The 27,069-nt window shown below is 37.2% G+C and overlaps 1 long non-coding RNA gene and 1 pseudogene across 2 annotated transcripts; one reads left to right on the forward strand and one right to left on the reverse strand.

Annotated features, from left to right (window-relative positions):
- The first annotated feature begins 16,454 nt into the window (after positions 1-16,454).
- LOC116658645 lies at positions 16,455-26,650 on the forward strand. 2 transcript variants are annotated; one of them, XR_004313868.1, is made up of 4 exons: positions 16,455-16,712; positions 17,296-17,399; positions 24,911-24,981; positions 26,244-26,650. It is a non-coding gene; the product is annotated as an uncharacterized LOC116658645 (long non-coding RNA). The 2 variants fall into 2 exon arrangements; XR_004313867.1 differs by lacking the exon at positions 16,455-16,712 and having other exon boundaries at positions 16,850-17,399.
- LOC116658842 lies at positions 17,425-17,509 on the reverse strand (annotated as a pseudogene).
- Positions 26,651-27,069: the final 419 nt, after the last annotated feature.

Here is a 27,069-nt window from a genome sequence, read left to right on the forward strand (position 1 = left end):
AATGGAGTCCTCAGTGGGAGGAAATACTGAGCTGATGGCAGAAAAAGTCAATCAACAAATAATTTTCAAGCAACCTCTTTGTAGGTCCTTGGGAATATTGTCCTTGGGTACAAAAGCTAGCAATATGGTCAAACAATAAATATATTAAATAATTGCTGGAAAATATATTACACAAATAGTGTTGTGGAAGTACAAAATAACCTGATAATTATGTAATCTGGAAATTAAGCACAAAAAGAATTAGAGAAAAGGGAACTGAATTTTTAAAATAACATTTGGAAGAGATTTAGTTAAGAGAACAGATTGTGTGTGTGTGTGTGTGTGTGTGTGTGTGTGTGTGTGTGTGTGTGTGTTGGCAGTGAAGTAATGAGAATATATCTGAAGTATTCAAATTAAAATAGCAATTCTCAAGTTAAATGGAGCTATCACGTTGATATTCTGAAAAAAATCAATGATGAGAAGTAGAGTCATAGTATTATAAACTCTAGCTACCATAAATCTGGCACTACCTAAAGAAATGCAGGAAGGAAACATAGTAGGAGATGCCTTATTTTTTAAGGAAGATTAAGAAAAATCGGTTAGATCTTTTAGAAATTAAAAATATCATAACTGAAATGAAAACCCCAGTGGAAAAATTACTTAATCTAGCTGACACTCATTTATAAAAGAGCTGTATGACTGTGTTGCAGGATTGTTTGGTCATTGTAAACATAATGCATTTTAATCTGAGGTTTTGGTTGTAGGCAACAGAAATCAACTCTGGCTGACTCAGAAAAGGAATTTATTGAAAGGATACTGGATAACTTACAGAATTTACTGGAGAACTGGAGAACCAGACTCTGAGCTACCTAACCATAAAAAAAAGATGCTCATAATAACTCTTTGGGATTGGTACAGTGAGAGCACCATTCCTGCTGACACAAAGCACTATTTGCAACATCTTGCACCACCAGTATCACTAACACCAGACACAGTGTCACCAAATGATAATTCTACCACTCTGTTCCGTGGAGTCAATCTTTCAGCAATCTCCCCTGAGTTCCTCGCAGTTTCATTTCCACTAGTACCTCCCAAAAGTTACATGTGTCATAAATACAAAGGATGCTGGAAGAGCAAGTGTCTGGAATGGCCAGCTTCTCTAACAGAAGGCAGAAACCCTGTATACATACAAAAAGAGCTTCAAATACTAGCAAACCAAAAAGAAAAAGGCAAACGTCACTGCAATTCACTCTCGTAACTGCCCAACAGAAGCAAACATACTTCTTCTCATTCTTTTACCAGTAAATGCCTCTGCTCATTACACTGCAACATAGCCTTCAATAACTGAAAGCATGTACTCCATCTCCCCAAAATGGGGACACTATCAGTTGGTGCGGGGGGTGGTAAACTATTTTCTGTAAGCTAGTTTTGTAACCAAAGTTGTAATGGAACACAGCCATACCCATTTGTTTACATATCACCTACTTTTGTTCTACAGTGGCAAAGCTGAATAGTTGGAACAGAGACTATGTCTCACAAAGCCTAAAATATTTACTATCTGATCCCTTACAGAGAAAGTTTATCAACCATTGAATTAGTTCATCCAACTCCAAGTGCACAATTCCTGAATAATGTCTATTATTCCTTTAATCTTATCATTATCCCATCACAATATTCTCTAACCTCTAAACTAACTCATACAAACACGCACCAACTACACATCCAATATATAACAGTGGGGGAAATAGAAAATATTTTAAATAATCTTAATATATAAATCTATACTTTATTAATTAATTCAACAACTGTTTATTGAATACTTGCCATGTACATGCAGCTATTCACTGGAGTTATGGCCATGAACAAATGTTCTATTAGGAGTGACAAGCAATAAACATTGTTTAGACAGTGATGAGAAAAAAGAAAATGTGTGGGGGAAGGAAATATATGGAAGAGTTGCAATTTTAGACAGAGTAACCAGAGAAGGCCTCGGTGAGAAGTTGACATTGAATAAAGACCTAAAAAAGATGTTGAGATGGGATGAGATGGGATGAGATGACATGAGATGGGATGAGATGGGATGAGATGACATGAGATGGGATGAGATGGTATGAGATGGGATGGGATGGGATGAGATGGAATGAGATGAGATGGGATGGGATGAGATGGAATGAGATGGGATGAGATGAGATGGGATGAGATGGGATGAGATGGGATGGGATGAGATGAGATGGGATGGGATGGGATGGGATGGGATGAGATGATGAGACAAAATGAGATAGGCAGGTATCCAGGGAACAACCACTGAGACAAGGTGAACAACAAGCACTGAAGCCCTGAGGAAGGAAACCAGTGATGGTGAGAGTAGTAAAATATGAGGTCAGAAGGGTGAGAAGGGGCCAAATGATATGGAGTCATAAAGTCATTACAAAGATGTTGACCCTTACTCCAATGCAACACAGCAGGGGAGAAAGTACAGGTCTACGCTACAGTTCTTCCTGAAACTGATCATGAGAGCACAGGAGATATTTATGAACCTCATTCTTAAAGGAAGACTCCATATTCTCTTTGCGTTCAGCTAGATACTCACCAGATACTCATCCTTCATTCTCGAAAGATCTGAACCTTTGATGGTCCCACCTGTATAATTTGCTGTAGTCTTCCATTAACTTCTACCTCAGAATGTGTCAATAACAGAAGGAGCCCCAAATGATCACCTGGTTTCCATCTATACTACTCCTGCCACCATTATGTAGCAACAATCCTATTTCCCCCCAATATTCAACATCAGTTACCTCAATAAATCATCATAATTCCCTTTCCTGTCAATTGGACCAGTGGTAAAAGTAACTGGAAAAAATCAGACAGGAGTCTGAGTTACAAATCTGAGGCAACTGATGTTGTATTCCCTGGTAGAAGCATTCTTCTTTTGCTTTCTCAGAATAATGAGTAACCAGAGCTGGGAGCTGCAGGTACAGGAAGCAAAAACATTTTGAGGAGACGAATATGCATTTATTTAGAAACTATCAGCAACTGGCATGGACTCTTTAAAACCACCAATGTCATAAAATAAAAACAAGCTGGGAACTGTACCAGATTTCAAAACATTAAAAAGACATGATAACTAAGTGCAACGCACTTAATCCTCGATCGGAGGCTGTGTCAAATTTTTAAAAACTGCTATAAAAACAGTACTGGGACAACTGAGGAAATCTGAATACAGACTGTATATATACACCAATGTGAATTATCCCGAGTGTAATAACTGCATTGTACTTATGTATTGCATGTACCATAGCTAATGCATGCTGAATTATTTAAGAATGAAGTTTTATGATTCCTGCGACTTACCCTCAAAGAAATCATTAAAAAAAAAATGTGTGTGCATGTGTATAAATAGTGCAGTTGAAAGAGAAGTGAAGCAAATGTAGCAAAATGTTAACAGTCATTGAATCTAAGTGTTTATGAACTCACTCAACAAATACTTGGGTGGATGGGGAAAGAGGCTAAGTGACACCTATAGCACCAGACACTTTGCCTTGTTGTTGAGATCCTCCTCTGAAGCGGGTATCTTTCGTGAGCATTCTCATAGGACACAAATATTCTAACATTCAGGGCCCATTCGGAGAAATATGTCCTAATATTGCTTTTCGAAAAGTCCTTGTAAGCACTTCAATTATTTTACTTTCAAGTCTCTGACCATTCATCAAAGTACTAGTTATTGCCCATGAATCAGTGTACATAATTACCTTATGTTACCTCTTATTCTAGGCAATAGAATAATGTATATTGAAAATGAATAATGTAATGTCCTGCTTGAAATGTAACTGATGGGGGTGGGAGGGTTTTTCTCCTGCATTGTTCTTCAGGATCACCTCTGAATGTACCTGTAGCCTGGTCCACCTCCCTAAAATCCAGACTCACTTATCCAAGTGAAGACATTGCCACTTGGATGAGTAATGGATGTCTCAAACTTAATTTTTCTGAAAGTAAACCTCTGATCTGTCCTTCTGGCTAAATAGAACCATGAGCCTTCTGGTTGGTGCCAGTAAAACCTGAATATATGTAAGCCAGAATGGAATTTTTTTTTCTCCTTGGTAAATGATCATGGAGGATTTCACATGAAGCCCTAGGTATGGGCTGAGGAAGAAGCAGCAGAAGATATGCTGTAAATGTGAGTCATTTGTACATGTCACTTACTTGTACTTTCCCTGTTCGTGGCCCAAAATAGACCACTTACACTTGATGATGGGCTGCTGCTAAAAACATCAGACTTTATGGCTAGGTAGATCGTGTAACACCTGGTCCAGGGAGAGCCCCTCAGAATTCATGGCCCCCTGGCATCTTATGGTCATGTGTTCAGTCTCTACAAGAGACTTGTATCAAAACAAGAGTTGCTTAACAAAAATAGACTAGTTACTTGCCAAAACAGTATAGTTTTTCTGTTGATTCTCCTATTAGAATTTTGATTCTCCTATTAGAATTTTCCATCATCTCCCTACAGCTCCCAGACCTGCCCTGATTAGCTGGAGAAAATTCTTTTGCTCTGGCACCCTCTCAAAGCTGAAAATGTGTTAACCTGAAAATGGATCAGAGCAGCATACTCATGTGATATATGTTGCCTCTAAAATCCAAGGAGGCTCACCAAACATTGGGTCTCTTTCTTAGTGATAGGTAGAGAAGCAACCTGGTCTTTTTTTTTTTTTTTCATTCATCAAATATTTATTTGTTTGTTTGTTTGTTTGTTTAGAGTTTCGTGTACTTTTTTTAAAGGGTGATGATCTTTTTTTTAAAACCCTTTTTATAGTCATTTTACAATTTTGTATCAAATTCCAGTGTAGAGCACAAATTTTCAGTTATACATGAACATACATGTATTCATTGTCACATTTTTTTTTTCACTGTGAGCTACCACAGGATCTTGTATATATTTCCCTGTGCTATACAGTATAATCTTGTTTATCTATTCTACATTTTGAAATCCCAGTCTGTCCCTTCCCACCCCCTTGGCAACCACAAGTTTGTATTCTATGTCTATAAGTCTGTTTCTGTTTTGTATTTATGTTTTTCTTTTTTTTAGACCACAACCTGGTCTTCATTTTAGAGGAAGTATTCCAACTTATCCAGGCTGAAGTGCAAGCCCATGATGCTGAAAGCGTATTTAATTATAATGTTACATAGAGGCTGTGCTAAGGTTTGTTAGGAGAATCATACCAGGAATTTAAAGCTAAACTAATCTATGCTCTCTTACTTAAAATTATATAATATATTATATGTAATGTGTACATAATAAAATACATACACATATATGTGTCATTCTTTTAGAAACAGCGTGCGGCTTGCTATATTGATCCCTGTGGATACTGAATGCATGCCCTGAGGTACCTGTATCCACCATAAACTCAATATTAACTAACTAGACATAAAGTCAAGCATCAACACCCCATCATCAAGTCAAAACAACGTAAACAGTACTACACTAAGTCACAAGGAAGTTACATGTATAGGTGGCTCACACTCCCACCATGTTTTTTTGAGTTCACTGCCACACCTACAACATCCCACTTTTGTGACCTTGTAGTTATTTCCTTAGATCATTTGCCTGAGGAGGGGAAAAAAAAATCTAACCAAGTTTATAGAAAGCTCTGTACACTATGGTAGCTCTTGCCCTAGAAGGATTTCTGTGATATTCAGCTCCATTTAGGTGAACTCTGAAGGACAGTGGGAATGAAATATCCTTCCTGTGGGGAAACCTTCAAGAACTATAACTCGGTGGATATTCTGTGCCTTGCAACTGAAAACATCTAGATGAGATGAACTTTCCATATAACATTGCTTCAGACAAAAGAGCTCTGTGAGTCAATAGTATGACACCCATTGGACTCACAGGTCTTGTCTTGCACCCCATCACCCAGAAGCAGTTGATACTGTTCTTACACATCAGTGACGTGGCCATTGAAAAGTGTTATTTACATTGCCAATGGCAGGGACTATGCTATATTGAGTGAAGCTAGGGTGATCCTGCAGGATAAGGTAAACTCTAAACCTTTGACTAATTTATGGTGCACTTTCTGCTTTCTGGGAATGAAAAGAGTGGAAATGGGGGTTATGCCTCCCACAGTGTAACCACTGGTCCTTGCACAAAGTGTTTCTTTCCTGTCCCCGTGACTTTTGGCTCTGCTAGTTAGCAGTTTTAATAATTAAGGCTGAAGTATATCCAGCAGAGACACAAGAATTTTGTGAAGTGGACAAGTAGAATCACCTTTTAATCAGAAAATAAAGAACCCCAATTCAAGTGAGAAGACAGGGCTAGAACCAGCAATTTGAGAATCATCAGGCATCAGACATGAAGGTGTGAGAGTGGATTAATCCTCTGAAGGAGATAACAGACTGAGTAGCCCGACGAAGACCAGCTGTAGATTGGCTGTGTCCCGGGAAATCTGTGCCCAGGGAAACCCCGCAGTAAGAAGCTCGATGAAATGAGGACAGGTTGATGCAGTTGTAAAAAGCAATGGGGCATTTCTAGTTTTAAGTGGTATTTGGCAGCCCCTGACTCAGCCTCTCCCAAATGCTGCCTAAAACACATAAAGAGGTAAAGAAAAATGATAAAATTCATAACAACACAGAGTGTAAAGAATGACAGGCTGCTTATTGCCAGGAGGAATGACTCCAATTTATGAGGCCAATGGAGTTGGATTCAGGAAAACAATTGGTGGCCTGCCCGTACTCTGCTTCATGATCCAACCATTTGAAAAAAGATAGGATGTCTGAGCACCCCTCCCCCATTGTCAGCCCGCTGATTTAGGAAGCCAGGATCCACAGAGAGTTACAAACTGAGTAGCCAGTCCTCTTTTGTCTCCAAAATCCCAAATTACGCTTTTTAGTTATGGTACCATGAGAGGCTGGCATCTTCCTGTGTGCATCCGAAGGCTGCCACTTCCAAAATTCAGTGGGGAAGGATGGGATAGGAATGGAGAAGCAGGTAGTGGTCCTTTGCGCCCTGGCAGATTTGTCCCCATGAACAAAGTCCACAGGCAAATTGTTGGTCACAGTGTTTGTTGAGCTGATAGCAGATCATGAATTCTACTGGTTCGGTTTTGTTTGTCAGAGAATCAGTTAGTTCCTATCCGTCAGGCTGTAACATTAGGACCACAGTGTCCCATAGTGGTACAGGAGAGCCAGGTAAGAAAAAAATACTGGGAATCAGTCTGGATGCGGGTATATCAACCTGGCCTCTAGTTAAAGGTCTGAAAGTAGAGCCAAAGGAAACCCACACTTCCTGTCTGGGAATATGATGGTATACTGGGTACAGATGAGACTACAAAGAGTGGGGAAAACTCTCCTAACTGACTTAAGGTCTTAATAACTCCCCCCAAAGAGGGGGCGGGCGTAACTCAGTGGTAGAGGGAACACTTAGCATGTATGACGTCCTGGATTCAATCCCCAGTGCCTCCACTAAAAAAAAGTAAATAAATAAATCTTATTACCTCCCCACTAAACAAAACAAAACAAAACAAAGAAAGAAAGAAAAAGAAAAGGAAAGAAAATGACAGCTTTCCAAGGTATCTGTTAGAATGTAAGCTCCCTGAGTTGCAGGAATCATCTATATGTCCCAACATCCTGCAGTGCCTTCCCAGGACAGAATCAAATATTTAAAAAAAAAAAAAAATACCAACCAAATCTAGCATCATGAAAAGCTATCACGTGCTTGTGTGTTCTACTTCCTCAGGTTAGCATTCCTGGCTTTGTTTCCAGAACCTTCTAGCTAAGTTCAATCTTTGAAGATGATCCAGTTCTTGAATTCACCTTCTCCTACAGACTTCATGTTTCAGATTATTGTTTGCTTCTCAAGACTGCTTGGCAAAGCTCTTAGACTTGGGCTGCCCTTTGCTCCCTACCCACAGCAGGTGGCCAGCCCTGCCTATTGGCATACAACTTGCCCCAAATCCTGAGAATTCTGGTCCATGACAGACAGCCAAGCCTTTTTCTCACCCAAGAGTGATATAAAAAAATAGTATAGAAAAAAGGGAAATGAACATAGCCCTGAAGATTCAGAAGTTTTACTTATCTCTGAAAGTGATTTTCCCTTAGAAAACAGCTTGACATCCTTAATAAGAAAACAAGAAGTTATGACCTGTACAAAACAGATTCAGAAGGACAAAAGAAAAGGATATGATACAAAACCCAAACAGAATTATGAGTATGTCTGAGGAGTGGCCCAAAGGAATTAGGACAGAAGCAATAGTAAGTCAAAGACAAACTGAATAACAATGTCTGGACCTAAAAGAAGATTTAAAAATAAAGAAAAATGTGATGTAAAATTAATGGAAAAAGATTCACACGTAGACATATCCTGGAGGAAAAAAGTCAGATCACAAGGATTTTATAAGCACTCAGGCAGATTAAAAAAGATTGCTTATAAATGATCAAAAATCAGGTAGTCCTCATTTAGAGCTTCCACTTTAACAAAGCTTGTAACAAAGTTTAGAGGGATAAAATTTGAAATTCAAGCTATTGTTTAAGTGTGAACCAATGTGTTTATGTGTGATGGCAAGAGAAAAACATGAGAGGTTTTAGAATAAAAATATTATTCATGTTCTCTTCTTTAAAGAAATCTTGAGTATATTTTAACCTAACTAAGAAATAAATCAAAATGAGTTCCAAATGAGGAAGTTACACTACAAAATATGGGCAGCGGACTTTAAAGTCCATTAAACATCATTCAGTCATTCAATTAACAAACATGTATTGAGCCATTATTATGTGATAAGCATTGGAAATACAACAGTGAACAAGACTGTCGTCTAGTAGCTAGTGGGAAATAAAGAAAATCCAACAAATGGTTATAATCAGATGTGTGCTATGAAACATACAATAGAGAGAACTGGCCTATTTTAGGGGTCAAAGAGGACAAATTAGAAGAAGTGAAATTTTAACTGCGATCTAAAGGATTGCTAAGAATTAGCCAGACAAACAAGAGGAGGGGAGAGAGTGTTCTAGACAGAGTGAAGAGCTCTTCTAAGCCTGAGAAGCAGTAGAGGACATCTGAAGAACAGAAACATGCTCACTGTGGCTGGAGCTTAGAGACCAGGCTAGAGGGGTAATCTGGGCCTGGATAATGACTATAAGCCATGCTAAGGGGTTTGGTTTTTATCCTAAAGGTGAGTCATGAGATATTATGGGAAAATTTAACAGGAGAGAGATGATCAGATTTGAGAAAATTCAGGAAAAAATTTTTTTTCATGTAGATAATGGATTGGAATCTAGTGTAGATAAGTGGGTAGATTCAAAAGATATTCCACCCCCCAAAAAAAAACATTTAGGAGACAGAATCAATACGATATGGTGAATGTTTAGACACTGCAGAAAAGAGAGAGGAGGAGTTAAGGATAACTACTAGTTTCTAGCAGGGGCTGCGGGGTGGATAGTTGCGCTGTTACTAAGAGGGGAGATACTAGAGGCAGATCAGGTTAGGGTGAGAGTTCAGTTTGGGACATCTTGACTTTGAGGAACCTAGGAATCATTCAAGTGGTGATTCAAGTAGGCAACTGGGTATATGAAACTGCAGCTAAGGAAATGTATCTGTCTCAATGTACAGATTTTTGAGTTAAAAAAAAAAAGTTGTCAAAAAGACTAGCACAAAAATGTTCATAGCAGATTTATTCATAATAGCCCCAAACTGGAAACAACCCAAATGTTCATCAATAGGAGAATGAATACACACATTATGGTATACTCATGCAATAGAATACTATTCAGCAATAACAAATAACAAACTATTGATACACATAATAGATAGTTTCAAAAACATTGTGTTTAGAAAAAGAAGCCAGACACAAAACACTGTACTTTATTGATTTAATCCATCTAAGTGAAGATTAAAAAGATGAAAAATGTATCTATAGTGATAAACATCAAAAGAGTAGTTGCCTGGCATTGCTGGACATCAGGAAGTAGAAGGATGAGGAGGAGGGACCTGAACAGAAAGGGGCTGGAGGGAACTTGCTGTGTTGATGGAAATGTTCTCTGTTTGTCTTGACTTGGCTGTTTGTTACATGGGGGTATACAGTTGTCTTAAAATTCTCTCTGTGCTTCTAAAGCCAATGCCTCCATTTGAGCACTAGATCCCGTTCATTCTCATCTTACCTCATAAAGGACATAACTCTAAAAATTCTACCCTCACACTCCTGCACAACAGCTCTTCTATCTCTACTGGATCATTCACAGGAGCATAGGAACATGCTATAAAACATCCCATCCTGAGAGTGAGAGAGAAGTCCTCTATTGACTTCACATCTTCCTCCAGCTCCCACTCCATCTCTCTACTCTTGTTATAATAAAACTCTTCAAAAGTGTTGACTGTATTCTCGGTTTATAAGTTCTTTGCCTATATTCTCTTAAACCTACTCCAATCAGAGTTTTGCCATCAACATTCAACTCAACTGCCTACCAGCATCACCAATAGCCTGTATGTTGCCAAATCCAATGGTCAATTCTCAGTTCATTAATCTGTTTTTTCCTTGAAACATGTGCTTCATTTGCTGGGAATAATGAAAAATTGTGAGGATAGAAAACAGTGGAATTACAAATGTGGAAAATTGTAAGTCATGGGTATCACCTTAGTAGTGGAGCAAAAATTAGCCCTGGATTGAAGGTTACTCTGGTCTCACCTAATAAAGTTAAAAGCGAGCTTCAAAAGGATCAAACTATTTCTAAGTAACTTAACTAGGTCCAGAACGAAGCTTAAGAATAATTATAAGAATGCAAAAATATCCAGCATCCAACAAGGTAAAATAGCAATGTACAGCATCTAATAAAAAATTACCAGACACAAAGAAAGCAGGAAAACACAATCCATAATAAGTAGGAAAAAATAATAAATAAAAACATACTGAGAAATGAGACAGATGATACAGTTATAGACAAGAACATTAAAGGTCATTATAACTATATTCCCTATGTTCTACAGGGTAGAGGAAAGATTGAATAATAAGCAGAAACATGGAAAATAGTAAAAAGACACAAACTGAACCTCTAAAAAGAGGGTTGGAAGTAACAGCAGATTATACACTGCAGAAGAAAAATTTTGGTGAACTTGGAGGGATAGTAATAGAAACTATCCAATATAGTTTTTCTGTGTATCTTTCCAGATTTTTTTAAATGCTGAAAAAAATAAACAAAGAATCATCAGTGAGACAATTTTAAGCAGCCTAAGACACATATAATTGGAATCCCGGAAGGAGATTTAACTTTAAATATAAATGTACAGCAAGAATCATCAGACACTCGAGGAACATCTCTAACATGGAAGAGACCCAATAAAAATAGTCAAAAAAAACTTGGTGAAAACTGAAAAAAGTAGGTAACAGAAAAAAAAATTGCCATAAAAAAATAACTTATCCTCAAAGAGATAAAAGAGACAGCATCCATGAAATAAGAGGATAAAGCTATTTTTTAAAGGATGACATTTAGAGAATAACAACAGCAAAATACTTAGGAAATGGAAAATACAACAAAAATTTTAAATTAAGTAGGAAAGTTAGAAGATAAAATCTACCAAAAAAGTAAAATAAAAACATAAACTGAACTAAAATGAGAAATTTTTTTAAAAAAGAGAGAAAATTAAAGGAGTCAGTTGAGCTCCAACACCAAATTTGGAAAGAAATGAAAAAGAAAATAGCATATAAAAAATTAGAAAAAGAATAATACAACAAAATTTCCTATAGTTTAAGGACAAGTTTTCAAGACTGAGTATACATAACACAGGAAAAAGCACAACAAATGAAAAAGACCCACATCAAGGCACATCGTTGCTGAATTTCAGACCTCAGATTAAGAAAAGATCGTAAGTGCTCTGAGAGGTTTAAAAACAAAAAAACCCAAAAAACCAACTCACATGCAAAGGGTTAATAACCAGAATATCTTGAGGCTTTTCAACAGCAATAGTTGAAGCTAGAAAACAATGAAGCAAGAACAGTATGAGGCAATATTATTTCTAACCTAGATGTCCATCCCTGCCAAACTGCTGGTCATGTGCAAGGGCAGAATCAAGATATTTTCTGGCAAACAGGGTTTTTGAAAAAAAAATGACTGCCCATGCACCCTTTCTCAGGAACTGAGAACGTGTGCTGGAGAACGTGTCACCAAAAAGAAGGAACAAACCAGATGGCGCTCTCAAACTGGGTCACCGAGGAGGCTGTTTAGAAAGGTGTGGACAGGGTTTAGGGAAAGCAATGAGGAGCAGCGTAGCACTCTGGGCCAGCAACACCCTAGGCCTGAAGGTGCGCGGGAAGGGAGTGGTTACTGGAACCCAGAGACAATGCTGTTTGAAGAGGGCCACCTGATGGGATCTGTGGCTTTAGACAGAGGGAAGAAGTTGGGAAAGCAAACACCCCACCTTCATTTTCCTCCCTCAGATGGAATGCTGAGCCTCCCACAGGCCAAATCTAATCGAAGGCCAAAGAGAAGGGCATATCTCAGAGTTATTGCAGGTTTGGTTCCAGACCACTGCAATAATTAACATCTAAGCCTTCACTGAATCATACACAACCTCTTTGCTAGTGAAGGGTTTGAAATATCCCAAGAATTACCAAAAATGCGACATTAGAGTTACAAAGTGAGCAAGTGCTGTTGGAAAAAATGGTGCTGATAGAAGCGCTCAATGCAGGGTTGCCACAAACCTTTGATTTGTAAAAACACATTATCTGCCAAGTGCAATAAAGTAAAGCACAATAAAACAAGACATACCTGTACATAGCAGAGTGGCAAAGGGAGGAGAGGAGTTGTAGGGGAGAGTAGGTCAACTGGAATTTTGGACTATATCCAGTACAGTAGGAGATATAGGATCCAGGAAATGGAATCCAATAAAGCACCAAGGCAAAGGGATTTCTCAAATTGAAGATGAAGCAAAGACCTGGATGACTACTATGTACCAGAACCTAGATTGGAACAAGACATTGGAGAATTCTAGGATGAATATCTTGAAATTTAAAGAAAGGAAGAAAGTGAAAAAGAAACCAGTGGGTTACCTGGTATGTTTAATATTCTGAAAGGATACTTAACAATTTTTCTTAAGAGTTGGGAGAGTAATTTGTCATAGCTGTACAGCAAAATAAGCAAGGGAACTAGGCAACTATTAACTGAGGAAAAATAAAAAGTAGTACCAAGAAGGAAAATTTAGAGTCTTCATACTTTGTTCAACCATGAGTCATAATAAAAGTCATAATAACAAATACTGAGTATTCATCTAACAATACGACCAGATGAGGGGATGGAAAGAGGGAAATATATTTGTGTCTGTGAATGTGGGGCTGGTAAATAGTAACAAATAGTTAATATTTGAAACTGAAATATTAAGGAACAGTAGTATAGGCATGTTTTTTAGAAATATGAGCATAAATACCAGAGCAGCTGGCTAAAAGACCTGAAAGCAGTGACTTATTGGAAATGGAGGGAGGGGGTCAGTTTGGGGGGAGAGATGGGTCCAGAGAGTGCATTTTTCATTACAAGCCTTATAATACCATTTGGCTTTTTAGACTATGTATATGCATCGATGTGATGAAAATTGACACTAAATAGAAACCCCAACATACTGAAGATTTTTCTTTCGTTTAAAGCAGAATTAAAATGTGGCCAACTCCTTTACTCCAGAATAGTAACATACACAAAACCTTGTTTGTCCCAACTTCTTCCAGTTCCATGATTTCCAAATTCCCCTTTCTTTGTGCTCTAGGCCCTCACATTTTACTAAATGAAGATTATTTACCATCTTCACAAAGAATGGAGAAGAACTAATAAAAAATGGTAAGTATAAAGAGGCCTGAAAGGATGGGAATCTAGGGCAAGTCTTTCTGGCTGAAAATTGTTAGAACATGAGATATGAAAAAAGAATTATAGAATGTGGGGATCTTCTTCAGAAATTTCCTTCCTTGAGAGATTTTTAATAAATACGTTCTGCAAATGCTGTCCAGTATCGCAACAACCAGTCCTTTGATGCATTCCCTCAGCCAGTGAATTCAATATTCAAACAAAGCTAATGCTTAAGCCAAAATGTAACAAAAACTAATAAAATAATAGTAAAAGCTAACAATAACTGAGCAGTTGCTAAGTGACAAGCATTGTGCTGAGCCCTTTATTTGCACTTTATCACTTGAATCTTCACAATCATCCTAGGAGTCAAAGTTGACTGTTTCACCATTCTACATATGGGAAAATCCTTTTAAAGGATGAGTAATTTGTTCAAGGAAGTGGCAGTCCGAATTTAAACTCAGATCTGCCTTACTCAAAATCCCAAGCTCTTATAAATCTTGTAAATGTATTTTGAGCAAAACTAAAACTGACAGTCTGGAGGAATGGGTGTGGAGGAAAATTAGAAATCGCTCTGGCTGCCAAATCTCGAGGCAGGGCTATAGGAGTGGAAGAGAAATTTACTGAGGACCAATTAAAACCACAAAACAATGATGTTACTTTACAAAAGAATGCCACAGCAGAATGCCATGTGTGCACCACTAGAAAAACCAAAATACATGTAGATTATTTCAACACTTATTGAAGGACCTCTGAGTTGGTCACTGAGTTGGATGATGGGAATATAATTTCTTCATATATATAACATAATATTCTTAGAAATAAAGAATTTATTGAAGAGTTGCTACAAATTGGAGATTCTTTTCTATTCTGAGAACATTCAATAATCAATTTCTTAGAAGAAACTAATTGTTATACTGAGGCTGTTTCAGTAGAGGGCACTAGGTGATCAAGATAGTTTTGTACGTCGGGTCCCCAAATAGTTAATAGAAGCATCTTTTTAGAACTGTGTAGTCATGATTTGAAAAAGCATATCAAGTGTTCCCAAATTGGAGTAAGCCATGAACCAAAGAAAAGAGGTTTGATATATGAATAGATGAGATCACTAAGGTTAATATTCTAGATGCTTGCACAATTACAGATTTTTTTAAGAGTGATTCTATTTATACAATGATTTTCACTACTTATTTGCAAATCTCTATTAGGGCCACCAGGAAATGTCAGTTTAGCACTGAGCTCTTATGAGAGAGATGGCTTAGGGTAGTGGACTAACTATGGGCCAGAAGTCAAAAGGCTAGAGTTTGAGAGCACTTACTCACCTCCATCCCCCTTCTGCCATTGGCTTTTACTAATTATGTGGCCTGGGGGCAAATTATGTAATTTCAGATTCCATACCCTTAAAATATTGATAATTTCTCAACTGTTTATGAATGTGAAAATGTGTTCTAAGGCATTATAAATATGTAAGGTATCATTAACATATAAAAAGTCAAGCTGTTAGAAAAAAATAATTCCAGAAACTTAATGCAATATATCCTTTTGATTCCAGGCCTATGGAGATTGGCTTTGGAACTTTCGACCATAGTGTATATCCTGCTAGTGTAGACAGCAATAAAAGGCAGAACTCTACAGTCACAACTTCAAGATACTTTCTCTAGCCCCTCTTAAGATTTTGCAAGTCCGTTTTCCACCCCAATATTGAAGAAGAAACACAAATTGACTGATGAAGATTTGCTAAAAGATCTTTTAATCATGCACTCATTTCTAACAAAAGATGAACTCCCATTAATTTGCATAAACAAATTTCCCAGTTTTCAGGGAGAAAAAACATCGAGCTGGTACACTTTTCATTAAACACACACATACACTCACATACCCTATTTGCATGCCTAATTAGCAGTGTGGTCACTCACCACCACTTCCAAATTGCCTCGATGAGTAACGTTTCCATAAACAAATTAACAGGGTATGATTATATTTTACTGATGTATGGGAAAACTGAAGAACAGAAAGATCAAATGATTTGCTTAAAATGACACAGTATCAACCACGGACACTCATCTTTTTTAAATCATCCTAGAACCACTGGAAACTACTTCCAAACTAGTTCTATCACACACAACTACTGAAAAATTAACATTCTAGTTTCCATTCCATTCCATGTGCCTTGTTACTCATTTGTTTATAAAATTAACAAGTGTATTCTGAACAGCTACTCTATGCCAGGCCCTGTGGAAGGTACTGGAGCTACAATAGGGAGGGAAAAAAAAAAAAAAAAAACCCAGCACAGTCCCTAAACACTCATGAAGTTTATAATCTAGAGGGGGAAACAGACCAAAAAAAATGTGAGGAGGAACATAAAATAGCTGTGAGTTGTGAACACTCCATGAAGAAAGGAGATAAACATGAGGTTAAAATAGAAGTGGACAGAGGAAAACGATCTTAGAGAGAGAGCTGAGGAAGAATCAGGTCAGGAAAAGACGGTGACATTTAGGCTGAGGCCTGAAAGAGCGACAGTGTCATGAGGGTTGCTGCTCACTTGACAGAGGCAATAAATAGTACGTGCAAAGGTCCCGAGGGGAGAAAGGTCTCTGTGTGCCTGAGGAACTCAAAGAAAACCGGATAGTCAGAGGATAGTGAGCAAGGGCAGAGTGACTTGAAAAGTGAGGTTTAAGAGATAAGGTGGGGGTCAGATCTCGCTGAGTTTCAGCGGCCAGGGAAGAGTTTGGATTTTATTCTAAGTGCAATATGAAGTCACTGAAGGATTTTAACGAGAGTATTGACATGACTGGATTTGTATTTTAAGAAGATTCTTTTTGCTATTGTGAGAAGAATGGGTTGCAAAGGAGCAAGAGGGGCAACAGGGAGAAGGAATGAGAACGTCATACAATAATAGTCTCAGATAGAGGACAAAGCACTCAACAAAGGTGATGATGGAGATGAAAAGTTGTTCCTAAACCTGAGGTGTATCATAGATACTCATAGTTCTACTGGTTATTAGTAAAGTGTTTCTATGCATAATACACAAGATACAAGCTTTCTACTTGACAGGATGAAGTTCTTTTAACTCTTTTGAAGAATTCAATTCACTAAATATTAATTGAACACCTTCTAAGTGTATAGAAATGAAATTTGAGAGGTTTTGTTCCTCCTCAATATGTGTACCGCTTTGGAAATCAAAAGTTCCCTGAATTAAACAATAACCTATTGCTTAAAATAATACTAAATACTAAGGGTAGAAAACAAATTCTCAAAAGAAGGACAGAGATTTAAAAAATAATTCGGACTATTAAGGTATCTTTATGGGTCTAAAACTGGAGAGTCTTTCTGGGGTTTTAAAGATACATAAAGTCTAGGTAAACCAAAAACTTCAGATAAGGAAAGGATTTGCACAAGATCACTGTGGCAAATATTTTGGGGAATTTCTGCTCAGCTTAAAATAATTGTCCCTCAGAACTGACCCTCCCTTTATAGGAATGAGCCCTGATAGCCATGTTTTACTGATTCCAGCTCTTGTGACAAGACTGACTAGACTGCACCGGATGCTTGACCCAAACCAAGTCAGGCCGATCAAACTCTCCATCTCAGAAATTCTGAACTGGGATTCACAATAGGTAGGTTGGTGTTTTATGTTTTTTTTTTTTAATGGAACACTTCATGAATTTGCATGTCATTCTTGTTCAGGGGCCAAGCTAATCTCTGTATGGTTCCAATCTTTTTTTTTTTTTTTTTTTTGGTTTATGTGCTGCCAAAGCAAGCACAGTAGGTTAGTCTTTAACCATGGCTGAAACTATAAGATCCTGTAATATCAGGAGCTATAGATGGGCAGAGAAGTGGGGAAAACTGAAATGCAGAGAAAAGGAGCAAGAGAAAACTCCTGATTTTTTGGTTCTAGAGCCTACTACACCCTTCCAGAGCCTCTCACTGCATTCTTATCCTTGTATTATGTAAGAATTATGTCCTTAAAATAAGTACGTTGTTTGCTTAAATTGCCTAAGGTTAGTTACTTAGAACAAATATGTCTTATCCGAGCCCAGTATAGTCATGAAAATGGGAATGATCATGATGAACAGGCAGGACTGACTAAAGCAGAAGGTGACTCCATACAAAGAACATTAAGTAGGAAAGAAAAGGTCTAAGGCTAGGCACCCTCTTTAACAAGCATACAGCTAGTAGAATATGATAAACAGCATACCAGAAGAGCGATGATCTTTCATGGATGCTATCAAAGATGCTTCAGGCAAAGAATGTAAACTACATTGTCGGACAGGAAAGGGAGGCATGAGTCAGGCACTCTCACACTCAGGAGAAAGTGTTCATTTCTGGGATTAATTTGGTAAGATTCTTAAACTGGACATATGATTTTCAATAAAAAGAATTTATCAAGCCCTTACTATGTGTCAGGGACTCTTCCATATACTAGAAATTAAGTATTAAATAAAAAAGGCAAATTTTCTGCCTTCTTGGAACTTACTCTTCCAGGAGCAGAGAGCAGAGAAAGGAAAAACAAATAACATGGCTTATAATTTCTAAGAATTTAACAAAGTAAATAATTCAATAAATGTACATAGATGCGAGCACAAGGCTTGTGGCATATTACAATGTTTATTTACAATGTTAAAAAACTAGAAACAATCTAAATGTCAAATACTAAGGGATTGATTGCATGAATTATAGTATATCCAAATAATAAAGTATTATGTTACAATTCAAAAATATTTTAAAATAGTAATTGCTAATGTTCACTTAATGCTTACGATGCGCAAGGTATTCCTCTAATGTTTTATATATAGTAATTTACTTAATAAACACAGAAATTCTGAAGTCGATATTTTGTTACCATCTCCATGTTATAGATAAAGAAACTGGCACAGAGAGGTTAAGCAACATGCCCAAAGTCATACAGCGAATAAGTGGGAAAAGTGAGATTTGAACCTAGAGACAAATTTGACTTTAGAACCTGTGCTCTTAACTACACCATCTCCTGAAAAGCATTTCAATATGGGGAAATACCCATTCTATAATTTTTAAGTTTAAAAAATGCAAGATATTGATCTAACTTGATATTTAAATTTTAAATTAAATTGTGTATATAGTATAATTGTGCCCCCCCCAAAAATTAGAAGGAGATATTCCAAAATATAAAAAAACTATTCTCTCTGAATGGTAGGATTACACTATTTTGTTTTCTTTTTTATCTGCTTTGTATTTCCAAAACTGTTTTTCACTTAACAGAGATTACTTAGTAAAGGGGTAAAATTTGTGCTGAGGCTTGACAGATGAAGAGAAATTAAATAAAAACTGGCAGAAAAGTAAGTGGGAGGAGGTTTAGGTTTGCTGCCTCCATAATCCCTGTGGTGAATCAGAAAGCAGGGAAAATCTAGTTTCTAGAAGTTACTTCTTCCAGGATATTTTTTAAAAAGAGATTTGATGATTGACATTTAGGGCATTTCATCTGTCATTTTTACAAAATGAAACTGAGACCAAGAGAAGAAAGATTACATGTCCATACAAATTACTGATGGAGCTGGAAAGAAAAAAAAGTTTTTCTGAGACTCCAGGCACTTGTCTACATTGCTAATAATACTGGGGGAAAGGTTTCTCTAGGATTAAAAATGAGTTTTTTGGAGCATGTCCAAATGCTCCAAATGGAGCATGGAGAGTAACATTCGGATGTTCAGACTGAATTATATTTGAGCAGAGCCTTATCAATGCAGAATGAATGAGAATGACTAGACATTTTATCATGCGCATTGTCAACCATTCATAAAGTAGCTAATACTAGTAGTTGGTTTCCAGTTATTCAAGAATTGGTATTTCCTGCTGCCATGGACGTCTGACAGTAATTTGGTAGTGGTTTAAAAAAGGAAAGGGAAAAATAGTCTTAACTTAATATCTATATATTTGACACAATGTTCCATGTGGGAGTTACCTGACACAAGAAGATGGTAGGCCGTTACACTTCACTATTCCTGTTACATTTCCAGTCATATAATGCACTCCTGAATGATGTCTCCAAAGCCAAATGAATAAGATCAAAAATGTCTCTCCAGAAAGCCCTAAAGTAAAGAATCAGTAGAAATATGTCTCGGAGAATATCAAAGTAATTTTGTGATCGCTGACTAGTCATTCAACAGGTATTTGTTAAAAGCCTGTAAGGGCAGGATAATTGTGATGTGAACCTCCATTGTACAGACACAGTCACTGCCCTCAAAGAGTTTGTCTCTAGTAAAGAGATAAGTAAACAATTATATATGATTCAAGGCAGATGTGCTTAAAGTGCTATGAGTGATATGAACCATATTTTAAATCATCACAAAAGCGGGAAGAATTGCTTGTAGGCAGGTCAATTGAGCTGAGCTCTGAAGAATGATAGAAATTCAATAAACTAAGATGAGGGGCAAAGAGTGCATTATAAGCACTCCACCAGGTATGAATATAGAAAAACACAGCATATATTAATGTTGATACCACAACGCAGAGAATTCTGAATTCCAGACACACTGCCAGGAATATACACCCTCAGTTCTTTCCCCCTGTTCAGCTCCAACAAGCTGAAAAGTAGGCCAATGACCTCCAGGCAGGAGATATGAAAGGCTTTGAAATGTATTTCCAGGACTGTCTGAACTGTCCAAGAGGAAAGACCTAAAATATCCTTAACATAATGGCCAAATCTGTACTGTAAATTTCACAGTTGGCAAGCCTTCCTCATGGGCTCAGAACTTACAATCAGCTCTTCAGTGGTTTAAAATAGTTGAGTAAAGATCACAGTTATCTCAGGAAAGCCTCTAACAAATATGTAAAAGTAACTGGAGGGAAAAAAAAAAAGACCATGTGGAGAGAAGAATCCTCTAAAAATAAATCCTCATTAATCTCAGAGAAATAAGATAAAACATTGTGTCCATAAAACAAGAACATGATGTCATATAAAAAAATTCATGATACAAACAAACAGACAAAACAAAAATCAGCCCTTGTAAATTAAGACATAAACAACCCCAATGGAAAATTCAACACCTGGAAGATGATGCTGTAGAAAAATAAGTAAAGCAAAGAACAAAAAACAGACAGAGAAACCAGGAAGGGAAGTGGCGGTGGAGTAGGAATAAGAAGGTTCATCCAGATGGACCAACGTCCAAATAATGAGGGTCCCAGAAAGCAAGAATAGAGAAAATGGAAAGGAGGGAACATCAATGAACATATTCAAAACGGATTGAAAGATGTGCGAGTTTCCAGATTGAAAAGACATATAGCATGCAACATGACAGATAAAAATTAACCCATATAACAGCACATCATGAAACCTAAAGACAAGGAAAAATTCTACAAGCTTCCAGAGGTAAAAATAGGACCTCTTTAAAAAATAGTAATAATATGGATCATGAATTAGAATAATTTTGGACTTCTGTGGTAGGCAGAACTCTAACCTCATGATTCCCCATCCCTGGTGTGTACATGTGTTCTACGAGTATGTGTATATTGAACATGATGGATTTCACTCCCATAATTTGGAATGTGTTATATGGCACGGTTAACTTTAAGTAAGGCTTGACTTAGCATGAAAAGGACCTTTAAACATGATGGGGCTCTTCCTGACAAAGGAGATTCTCCACTGTTGGCTTTAAAGACAAGAAGGCCACATGGCTATAGTGGCAGACTAGCAAGGATATGGGGGTCTCAGTCCTACGACCACAAAGAACTGAATTCTGCCAGCCCCCTGAATGAGGCTGAAGGTGATTTCAGCCTTGCGGTATCCTAAGCAGAGAACCCTGTCCTGCTGTGCTCAGATTTCTGACCTACGGCATCGTGAGCTAATAAATGGGCATTGTTTAACCCACTTGGATTTGTGGTGATTTATTAACAGCAGTAGACAATGAATACAGCTTCTCAGCAACAATGGAAGCTAGACAACAATGGAGACACCCTCAACACTCTGAAGAAAAGTTACTTGTAACCTAGAATTATATACCTAACCAAACTACCAATTAGCTGCTAGAGTAAATTAAGGATATTTTCAGACATACAAGTTCTCAAAAATTTACCTCCCCTGTATTCTTTCTAAGCAAGCTACTGGTGTGTGCTTCACCAAAACTAGGGGAGAAAATAAAACAAGAAAGAGGAATATGTGGTACATAGGAAGAGGTGTGAAAATTCCTGGGATATTGGTGAAGGGAGATGCCAGGATGACATGCACTAGACAATAGTCCGCAATGGAGCAGGTTAGAATGCTCTAGACACATTTCTCCATGAAGATTAAATTAAAAGAATACCTAATATAGCTGTAGAAACGGAGAGGAGATTTAGATATCTGGCAGAGCACTGGGGTTGAATTATTGATAAGGATCTAGAAAACTAACTGCATAACAACAGCATCAACAAAGACAGCTATTAATTCCAGAGGGAAAAAAAAAGTACAAGAATGGTTGTCATAGTTTATTACTTGACTTAGCTAAAAATAGTTTTTACATGGTTGTAATAGAACATCTTACCACAGTGAGCTTGCAGTAAGACCTAGGCTCAAAATTAAGAAGTAGTTGTGGAATCTAAAAAGTAAAACAAACCAATGAATATAACAAAACAAACAAAATGGAAACAGACTCACAGATACAGAGAATAAACTAGTGGTTACCAGTGGGGAGAGGGAACGAAGGAGAGGGGCAAGATAGGGGTAGGGGATGAAGATAGTACAAACTACTATGTATAAAATAAATAAGCTACAAGGATATGTTGTACAGCACAGCGAAAATAGCCAATGTTTTACAATAACTTTAAGTGGAGTATAATCTATAAAAAATATGAATCAGTATGTTGTACACCTGAAACTAATATAATATTGTAAAAACAACTACACCTCAATTAAAAAAAAAGAAAAAAATTAAATAGAAAGATAGCACATTTACAGGTCTATAATACCAAATGAACTAATTAAAAGCCTGAAAAGTTCTGCCCCTATAGAGACAGAATGGATGAGATGTGATGGAACTGCTCATTTTTGTCTCAAACCTTACAAAAGTATTTTTCTCTTTAGGGATGTGTATCCTTCATGAAAACACACACCAAGAAAAGAAGGCAGCTGTGAAAGGGATCTTTATAAGTTAATCAGATGTAAAAGGTTTTCTTGAGAAAGAGACTCCTGACACCCCTATGATCATAATAAAGTGTTTTCATGTCGTATCCATTTTAAAAAGCAAAGAACGTTTTTAAAATTTGTCAAATCATAAAGAGTATTGCTGTAAATTTTTGAGCAGAATAAACCCGTTCATTATGGCAAGTGGGGATAACAAGTAGATTTAAAATATCTTAGGAAATAGACTCAACAGAACCTGGTTGCTAGATGGCTGGGAGCAGTTACAACACAGAAGGTATGAGAAAGGAGGGAAGAGTGAAGGATGGTTCCCAGGTTCCTGCCTTGGGGTACCTGGGTAAAGGGTGGTACCATTTTTGGAAACAGAAAACATAGAAGAGGAATAGAATTGGAAAGGCAGAAAATAATTCAAGTTTGAATTGAGACATGATCAAATAAAGACATCCAGGCAGAGAAGACAGGTGGCAACTAGATACAGAGAACAAGAGTTCACAAGAGAAATTTGGCCTGGAAAAAAGGGAATTGGGAATGTAACAAGATAAATAAGATGATTGGGGGGAAGGGAGCAGAAGAACCCTACTTTGCTAAACCCATTTAGAGGGGCTAGGCTTCAAAAGTCTATGGAGATGGGGTAGGGTGGGGGTGGGGATAGCTCAGTGGTAGGCACATGCTTAGCAAGCACAAGGTCCTGGGTTCAATTCCCTGTACCTCCATGGAGGAAAAAAAAAGCCTTTGGGAAGATAGAATGGTATCACTTATATTTGGTATCTAAAAAAATGATACAAATGAACTTATTTACAAAACAGAAACAGACTCACAGACATAGAAGACAAACGTATCAAAGGGGAAAAATGGAGAGATAAATTAGGAGTTGGGGATTAACAGATACACACTACTATATATAAAATAGATAAACAATGAGGTCCTTTTCTACAGCACAGGGAACTACAGCCAATAGCTTGCAATAACCTATAATGGAAAAGAATCTGAAGAATATATATATATCTGAATCACTTTGCTGTACACCAGACACTAATACAACACTGTACATCAACTATACTTCAATTTTTTAGAAAGTCTATAGGAAGTTTGAAAATTATAACTTGGAGAAGCTGAAAAATGCTGAATTACTCTAAGGAGAGGATGTACAAAGGGTTAGAAGAGAAAGACTGGCTGGCATTTTGAGAAGGGGACAAAAATGTTTAATTGGAAATTTAAAGTTATTTGTTGTGTGGTATGCCTTATAACCCTTCACCTTTTCTTTTCCATGAAATCTTTAGTGAAAACTGGCTTTCCCCCTCAGTATTTTGTGGAGCAGATTTGTTTTGGCAGGATATGACAATAAGTGAACTGTGTCTCAAGGTTTATACAGGGAGAAGCCAGACATGGTCTATGGAAGGATGGCTACATTACTGTAGGCATCATCAGCGAGGTATCAGAGGAAGCATTTGCAAATCTCTGGTGAAGACTAAAACCAAGCAAGACCCAAAGAACTCACCGTGGTTACATAGGGAGATCTCTGATAATCTCAATTCTTTTTTTAATGGTTTGTTGTTGTTCCTCTGTTTCTCCATTACTGCATTTTTTAAAAATTGTATTTTTTAATTGAGATATAATTGACATATAATGTTGTATTAATTTCAGATGGTCAACATACTATAACCTCAATTCTTAACAAAAAATACAAAAGATAAAAAGTAGGGTGCTAGCCAAGAACAAATGTAAGAGATTGACTCCAACATGAAGTTATCAGGAGAGCTGAAACCAAATGAACTAAGCCTTGTGAAAAAATACTAAGGAGGATGTGAAAGAAAAAAAAGGACTAACCCACTTCTGGAGTTCAATGGCTATGTCATTTATTAGTTTCTGCCTTTGTGTCACAAGGAGCCCATCAACTGTGATTCATCCATACTCTACCCCTATTCTGCCCCCACCACCTTCACACCTTAGGCTCTTATTCTGCTTTACTTTACATCCTAGCACCTATCAATACCTGAAATTCTACTGTATATTGATTAATTTGTTGTCTGTTTCCCTTAGTTAAAGGTAAATTCTGTGAGAAGAGGAACTTCTGTCTTCAATACTCTGGAATTGCACCTGTCATGTAAAAGGTATTCAATAAACATGTATTACTGAATGAACTAAATCTTAGCTTGTTTTTGCCTTTTGTCAAAAATGACCTTGGGATTCAAACAAGTAGGAAAAATTGGTGAAGAGGGAATTCAAGTCCAAAGCAGCTTAAGTCTGTACCAAGGTCTTTGAAGTAATGATAATTGCAATGATTTATTGAGCACCAAGTAGATACCAGGCACTGTATACTAAACACTTAACCTACCTTCTCTAGTATAATCTTCAAAACAAATATTATTATTTTGTAGATAAAGAAGTTAAGTGCCCAGAAGGTTAAGGAATTTGCCCAGTACAGCCGATGTCCAAGCCAAAGCTCAAAACTAGGTCTCTCTTGACTTCAGAACCTGTGTCCTTAAGCTCTCTGTAACACTGCCTAATGAAATTAAAACATTTCCATACTATATTTAAATCCTTTGGGACCCAACTAATTATATATCAGGATCCTAAAATGATTGAACTGCTTTTTGTAATTGTGAAGGAATTAGGAAAAATGGGCTAGGTGTGAGAAGGTTAGTGGTGGGTAAGTGTGTGTGTATGATTTTTAAGAAGAATAAACTGTATAATAAGGGACCACAAAACTAGATAGTTTCATTGTACTATGTATTTAACCGTCTTGGTATTTGAAATACCTTTAGACTAGGCATTTAGGTTTGTACCCTACCCTCCACTTCCTGCTGTCTTGTCCCAGCCATTTCATATATTTTGATTTCCTGCTGGCCCCCAAAGAAATTTCAATATGTAGCCCTGGAAACCATAGAAATCTGTCCCATGAGAAATTTGAGGATACACATTGTTTAGGATCACTTTTAAAAGAAAGAGTAATTGATCACTAAGAGCCAGCAGAGGTTTATTATAAATCCACAAGACAAAATTCATTTTCAAAGTTATTATATTGATTCTAAGTGACAAGGAGGTGGTGTCCGCAAAAATAGAAAGTGTGCATTTTCAAAACCTACATTTAATTTCTTTTATTTTTATTTTTTTGGTAGAGGAGTGGAATTAGGTTTATTTATTTATTTTTAGAGGAGGTCCTGAGGATTGAACTCAGGAACTCATGCATTACTTGAGCTATACCCTCCCCCGTCTCTCTCAAAACCTACATTTTAGAATATCTTAGGGGCAAATACACAATGGAATGGAAACGATGTTTGCCTCTGGGAAGGGAGTGAGAACACCAGAGAACAGAAGAGGTGGGAAGACTTAGTTTTCATTGTCTGTCTGAAATACCTTTTGAATTTTACAGCTCTAACATTCTGTGGATGATGGAGACTTTGTTGACACAAAGGCAGAAACCACTGAACATAAGGAACAAACTCCAACCAAATGAGCCTAGCCTCCAGAGTTTCCTGAAGATTCTCTGAGATGGTGCTGAAACCATCTTCCCAGCCTTTATTGTGACACAGAGAAATGAACTTACTTTGTTCTTAATTACCACGTGATGCTGAATTCAGCTGCCTGTTGAAGCTTGGTTGTTCCTTACACATGACTCAGCCACCCCTTGTCTTCACAAAGCATCTTGTCATGTTGAAGCCATCAAGTCACCACCTAACAGAGATTCACTCCCTCCCTCTTTTAAAGTTTTGGGTTAGTTGACTAATGTTCTTCAGTTTCCCAGCAACAATGAGAAACAGGCTTTTAGGCTATGACGTTCCCTCTCTTTTGTTACCTTTGGTTTTCCACAGACTTGAAACTTGAGAGAACAGAATTAAAGTTTCAAATCATTATGTTATTTAGCTATGTTTTGAATGATTTTGATATATCTTTGCTTAGAAAATACTGACTTTCTGACTTTTTAGCAACAACAAATTGCATCAAAAAATGTTACTAAATTTCTCTACCTTTTCCAAGGAGTAAATTGCAATTATTGGAGATAAAATAACATACATAAACCCTAGTCAAGGAGAGGAGAGTGAGCGAGATGGTGCATGGTGGTAGAGGAGGAAGGCTGGAGATGGGAGTACTTTAGCTGGTATCTTATTTTCCCCAATTATTTTTTTTAAGCATTAAAAATATTTTTACTGACAACAACAAAATACAATTTTAGAGCATATAGTATAGTCAGTATTATA

This window comes from Camelus ferus, chromosome 21 (assembly GCF_009834535.1).
Source record: "Camelus ferus isolate YT-003-E chromosome 21, BCGSAC_Cfer_1.0, whole genome shotgun sequence".
NCBI lineage: Eukaryota > Metazoa > Chordata > Mammalia > Artiodactyla > Camelidae > Camelus > Camelus ferus.